The sequence below is a fragment of the Drosophila gunungcola genome (assembly GCF_025200985.1).
Source record: "Drosophila gunungcola strain Sukarami chromosome 2R unlocalized genomic scaffold, Dgunungcola_SK_2 000030F, whole genome shotgun sequence".
NCBI lineage: Eukaryota > Metazoa > Arthropoda > Insecta > Diptera > Drosophilidae > Drosophila > Drosophila gunungcola.
Genome location: NW_026453176.1, coordinates 653,991 through 660,816, shown reverse-complemented (window position 1 = coordinate 660,816; position 6,826 = coordinate 653,991). Strand labels below are relative to the sequence as shown.

Genomic DNA, 6,826 nt, shown 5'->3' with positions numbered 1-6,826 from the left:
AAAAAGAAAAAGTTTTTTGGCATTGACTGCGATACTGTGTTCGACTTTTGGGTCATATATGGTTAACACGTTCGTTGGCCCGTCATAACCGAATTATCTCGAGTTATGTTCGAACGCTGAACTGTTGGCTGAGTCGTTGACACTTTCGCCCGTCTAAGAATGCCATAATCTAAGCGGATTAAGACAATGGTCAACACAATGCTCTACCCAATTTTCGAGGCAGCTGTTTGCCAGGGTAATTTATGCGAGTTTCTTGTTTTGCCTCGTGTTATTTTTTATTTTCTGGTGGTTGCCAGAGTCATTTGCTGTAATGACAAACGGAGTTGGCAACAATTGTAAAATACATGACATGGGTCGTACACATTATATTTTGTGTGACACAACTTTCCAGAGCACAACCAGCCGAAGCAATTTCCTTGAAGGCGATGCCTTGTGAGTTGTGAGTTATATGTGCAACTTAATTTGCTGCTGTCACACCTGTGGCTTCCGCCCCCCTGGAAAGTGGCAACCTTGGCCCTGTTTGACATAAATTTATGAGCGACTGCATCATAGGGGCGCTGGATCCTTGCGTGGGCCATAAAAAGCGCTTGGCAGATTTAATAAAATATATTCGGTTTAATAAATAAATTTGCTTGATAACATACACCGACTTAAGGGAGAGGGTCCGCCATTTAAGAGACCGAAAGTGAAGGCTGAACGCATTCGCTGTTAACGCAGCACGTGTTGCTTGGCTTTCGATTTCATCTGCGCAGCATCTCTGCTAAAATGTCCCTCTGTTTTGGCCAGAATGTTAGCGGCTTCGGCCCTTCGGCTCCTGGCTTAGTGTGCGAATTCCGCCCGCTGCCCAAGGACGTATCTGCGCCAGTGCGCCGGCGAAAGTGTTACGAAAAAATACGAGTTTGTTCAGTTGAAAATGAAGATTTAATGTACTGTTTGCGTTTCTGTGGCCGGCTGTCATTCAAAGAGGATTTTGGTTGGCGCATATAAAAATCCGATTTAAAATAAAATTGCCACGCGGATGGTTAATTGAAATATTGTGACAAAAATATAAAAACCGATTAAACAAATATTGCGCAGCTTTAAACATACTGATATTTAAAGTGATTGAAGAAAAGCAAAAAGTCTTTGTGACTTAACAAAAAATACTACAAAGAGAAAAAGTTGATTGGGAAAAAATATATAATACGTAAATGTACGTGAAAAAGTGCAATAATAAATAACATTCAAAGGTAGGCATAATTTTAAAAAAAATTCTTAAATTTAAAGGAACTAGCTAATAAAGTAATTAGTAACTTTTGGTAGGTCTAAATAATTACTTTGTTCAACATCCTTTTACTCTTTGTTTTTAGACTTGTGTAACTTCCGCTTAAAAACTAATCGCAGTTTGCTGACTGACTTTGGGGAAAACAATTAATCCAGCCCGAAAAAAGCGTAACAAAAAATGGTACAAATAAATTTTTTCAGTTGAACCAAAAGCACACAAGTCTTTGTGATAGGCCAACCACTTAATAAAGCGTCAAAAAAAAGGCAACCGCAGCTAGATTTATAGCCAACACGTGTGTGTGTATGTGGGCCGATAAAATGGCCGAGAAAAAAAAAGGAATATCGAATTCTATATATACATATTGTGGCAAGATATTTATGGGCGCTAGCCAGAATTATTGCTATTGATTTAGTAGTAGAGGGATGCTGATGTTATCGCCTCACCATAAAATATGGCCAAATGAAACCATTTAGTTCGAATGGCCGAAATACTGCATCAGTGACCTACACATTTGTAAACTTATTCAAAATTCACTTATCAATCGACTTAATGGGTAAATTTTTTCAATTATTGTGGGCAACTTAACCTATTTCTCCATTTGTCATTTTGCAATGTCCATTTGCCTAAGCGCTCAATTAGAGATTAGCAAAACAATGGGAAAATAGCATCGATCAATTCATTAAAGCTGTCAATTTGGTGGTAAATAATTTCGATGCGCCTGTTTTGGACAGCAAACAATGAGCTACAATTTCGGTTGGTGGTTAAGCAATTATTCGAATTATTATTAAAATTCTGTTGTCGCTCTTCGGGAAAAAACGAATTCAGTTGAGTTCAAAGAGGGGGAAAATTGTTTGCTTTTACGTGCGTGCTTGAATTACGCTGGTGGAACCAATCGGCAATTGACTGGGCAGAAGTTGCAGTTTTCAGTTTTAAATTAATGTAAAATTGTTCTGTGTTCCTTATTTGGGATGTAAACTGAGACGAAAAATACTGCAATTTATGTGACCTTATGTCCCTCGGGATAATTGGATCAAAAATTCATAAGCCAGAGGAACATGACTGTATGTGAGAATAAAAATGTAAAATTTTATCCGCGTCCCAGCAGTCGTATTATGTCCATTATATGCCATTGCAATTTCAAGGCTTCTCATCTATGTTTACCGAATGAAATGCACATAAAAGCTAGCTCATTACAAATATTTTATGAAAGTTTTGGCACTCTAGGTGCAGCTGGTCGCCGTTTTGCCATTCATGCAATGCTGTCCAAACAAAGCCAAGCCATCGGCACTCTGCAGGGGCCCACTCGCATTATCCTGGCCATATATCCAACTTTTTCCACCCTTTCTATTAGTGCAGCAACTTTTTGGCGCCAACGCATTCGCATGGAGTGCTGAAACAAACTTGCAGCTGCTGCCCCTGAAACTTGCTAAAGGATGCAACCAGAAACTTTCCCAGGCTTCGGCTCGTCCTCACCTCAGTGCCAGGAGTGCCTCATTTATGGCTTTTACGTGTGAAACAGCGACCAGCAGGGCTGCACATCATTGTCAGCCAATCATTCCGTGTGCAAAAGTCAAACCATTTCCGGGCTCCTTGCCGTGCGACGTTTTCTAGCAGGAAACTTTCACGGGAATAGTTGATTTTTTTTCATTTGCATAAGCTGTTAGATAATACTCTACAAATGCTTGGGTACCAAGAACTAGCTCGAGTTGTATATTGCTAGACTGTAGAAATTGTGGTCGTTTTCTTAGATCGAACCAAATTTTCATTTCGAACTGTTATAAATAATAATTAACATTTCTTTTGATATTTCTTATATCATCGTTTTTAAATTTATACAAATTCGTAGTATATATTAAGTATTAAGTTATTATGTTTACTTAAAGTATACCAACTTGTTTATGTATTATTATTCCTTCTAAATATTTTAATAATAGTATTAATATAAAACAGTCATTTATGTTACGTAAATAACAAGTAAAATAGAATAAATAATAAAAATACCAATTAAACCATTATAAACATATATTTTTTTTTGTTTATTGAGGTGTTAATTAATATTTTATTTGAATTTTAAACGGAATTAGAATTTTATTTAATTTTATGTACCATAGCCATGCTCAAATTTTTGTTCTTCAAATGTACATGATTTTAGAGTTCCTGGGTATTCGCAAACATATTATTTTTAATAAATTCGGGATTATGTGCAAACTTTTTTGTCGTCAAAGTGGTGGGGGCTTGTGAGTGCCGCTAATTTTGGGATCCTGTTTCGAGATGCGCACTTCTGCTGAGTATGGCGGCCATTTCGGTTTATTAGATGCAGGCGTGCCCGTGTCATTCCGGTAAAAATTTTATAAGCTGTGGATGTGCAGGCGGTGCCAACGACCGCGACAACGACGTGCACACACGTCACCAATTATTTCGGCCAAAAAAGGTGGGCGTGGTCCGTGGGCCAAGAGGAGTGCTTTGGCCGTGGTACAAGTGCTTCGCCTTTCCTCGGCTCGGCCCGGCAGCTCCCCTTGCACTTTTAATATACATGTCATTGTCTCCGCCAGTCGCTTCGGGGATCTTCATTTAAAATTCAATAGCGTATGCAAACTGCGTGATTTCAGCCCTCCATGCCGCGAATTCCAATCACGGGATGCCGAGAGTTCCGCCCAACAAGTCGGCGAAACATGGCAAATATTTGCATTTACCATGGTACGGAAAATTTGTCATGGTATATTCAAAAGAGATCTCCTGCCGATTTCACTGCGCCAGCAAATCTCGCCATTAGTGACATTGTTGGTGGCGCATACTCACGGTCGATGATATTGCTTTTTCTCCCATGGTTCCTTGAATTTTCAGTCCTGGCCGCGGCACGTACCTGGGTTTTTCAATAGCAGCTGTGCAAAAATTCGACCCAAAGTATTTATTGGGAATACGTCAATAGCTTTAACCAAATATTAAGTAAGTTCAATTTGCATATTTTTGCGCAGAATGCATTTTCGCCCTGCTAATGGAACCAATATAAGTAGACATTGTATTTTCCTTGAAAATGGTTGCCTTGGCACTGGCAATCAGTAGTAACAATTAGTTTTAAATAATTACTAAATAAATTCAACAAAATGAAAGGTATACAAATCACGCTTTGTTGTTTTCTCTTACTTATTTGTGAAAAAAGAACTTAGGAAGATTAAAACTAGCGTTATAATTTGGCATTCTAGTTAAATTTTTTTTCATTTTCCTAAAATTGCAGACTTTTGAATAGTAATGATAAGCCCGTCAAAAATCATCACTCCCTACTTTGTTGCACGCATGTGAGCCAAGTAAATGTCACTTTCTGAAAGGGTATTAAACTTTACCCACATATATGACACTTCATACAAGTTACTATCATTTCGTTTAGGGTTCGAGGACCCTTGCCTTCGTTGGTCGTGTGTTGAATAGCACTTCAAAAAATATCCATCTCCTGAATAGAAGTCCGCTTCTGGATAAATGCCCATCTGGCTGGAAATACTTGGGAGAAAGTAGTGTTCTGTCTGAATAAGACCTGCTCGGTTGTGAAGAGGAAATCTTCCACTTTTTCATTGCACATTTTTAATGCCTCGATTGACTTAGACTCCAGTGTCGAGGGCCTGCTGTTCTTCAGGTTTCCCCCCACCTGCTGCTGATGTTGCAGTTTTCCTGGTCGTGTCCACTTGGCCATTTGGCCGGTCTTTAAGTGGTTCCTTCTGGCCATTGTTTGTCTGCCGTTCTAGCCGTTACTGTGTGGCCAGACCATTTAATTTGATGTGGTTGCTCAGCGGAGGTTTTTTATTTTTCTTACCAAGCCTGTTTCAATAACTGCGAGCATATAAAGCAATGTAATTTAATTGTGTTGATTGTTTGGTTTTAATTCAAAAATTAATTAAATGTTCCGACTGTTTATGCGTAACGGAGATAATAAAATGATTTAAAGTTATAATTGTTTTCTTTGTAAATTACTAAATTTAACATTTCCCAAGAAACTAAATCACTCAAGCACACACAACGCTAAACTATTTAATGATTTCCTCCATAAAATTTACGCCTTTTGTTATTAAACTTTAAGCTGCTCGATAGCCAATCAAAAGTGTGTAAAAGTTTCAAGGCGCTCACACATTTGAGTATTCGAGCATTCCGCACGCAATTTGCACGCACAAAAGTATGCAATAAATTTGGGAGCATTTTACGACTGCTCATCGATTTGCAGCAGAGCGAAAAAAGGGAGCACAAAATAGGGCAACAAAAAAAAATAAGGGGGAGGCTAAAACACTAACCGCAGGTACCATTTTCATCTAAGGAAAATGGGAAAAAGAAAGGCTTAGGGCACCGCACAGAAAACAACTTTAATTTTATTGCATTTACCATGGTGAAAGTCAGCAGTCTTGGTTTGTTTTTGGGCTTGAGTGGGAATTTAAGAGTGGAAAGCATCAAACAAGACTGACACCATACGCAGCTCTGCTTGCTTAGCTTTCGCCATTATTGTATTGGTAACTGAAAGTTGATCAACAGTGATATTATTTTATAAGAAACATTAATTCTTTAGTGGTTTATAAAAGGGTTGGGGCGGATAACATTTTATAAGCAATTAAATAATTAAACAATCAATTTAATATTTATTTAAATATTAGGTAAAAATAACATGGGAAACCTATACGTTGTAAACGTTTGATATATAAATATTTATTAAGTTAGCTTAAAAATAAACATTCTTCAAAAGTCTCAAAAACGAAAATGTAATTTCAATTTATTTGTATTTTATCTTTTAAGTTTTGAGTTTGTATTCAAACTGTAAGTATTAAATAGCTATTTCTAATGTCTTTGTCTAAGTCTCGTTGATTAAACTTTTGTTGGCAGCACTGATGGCTCAAGTTAAAGTGTTTGGCTATCGGTGGGCGTTAAATGTAGCACATAATATGGTTCTGGCAGCACAGTCGACGAGCTCGATATGTGCGGATACACAGACTTGTGGGCTTGGGTTTTGCTTTAATTTCGGGCTTGCCTTTTAGAGCAATGCAATAAAACAGCATAAAATTGTTGAGCATGTGGCGCTTATTTATAGTGTATGGCCGGGCAAATGTAGTTTTTCCTGGCAGGAGCGTGTACCATTCGCAAGGGGGGATTTTTTTTTTTGCTAAATCTCCAATTTGGCTGACTGTTCAAACATTTTTTATGTGTTTTATACAAATGCCCTGTCTTTGTTGGCCATAGAGAGCATACGGGGCGCATACGCAACATTTGAGTGGCGCCACACAACAAGAGATTCCAATAAAAACAACAGCCGGAATGGCCATAATGAAGGCTATCTGATGAACATAAGCATCGGGGAGGCCATTGTGGCTTTTGTTCAGTCGCTGTTTGCGTCCCATTCCTTTTCCATACTTTTTCAATTTCAGCTTTAAAGCGAAAACGAAGTCAGCCGCCATTAGCCAAGTCTGAGCCGACACATGCACTAAGCAAAATTAATTAACAGATCCCGTTTCTTGACCTATTTCCTTGCTTTTCGCTTCATTCGCTTTACTTAATTAATCAGCATGGCGATGGTAGGAACTGGAAGAGATT

General features: G+C 38.2%; 1 protein-coding gene across 3 annotated transcripts in view; it reads left to right on the top strand.

Moving 5' to 3' along the window:
• Positions 1-851: 851 nt before the first annotated feature.
• The window catches only part of LOC128256875 (metabotropic glutamate receptor 2), a 91,001-nt gene continuing 85,026 nt past the window's right edge, over positions 852-6,826 (top strand). For all 3 annotated transcript variants that reach the window (XM_052987574.1, XM_052987577.1, XM_052987579.1), the window contains exon 1: positions 852-1,229. The gene's annotated coding sequence lies outside the window, so the exon portion shown is untranslated. The remainder of the gene's footprint in view (positions 1,230-6,826) is intronic.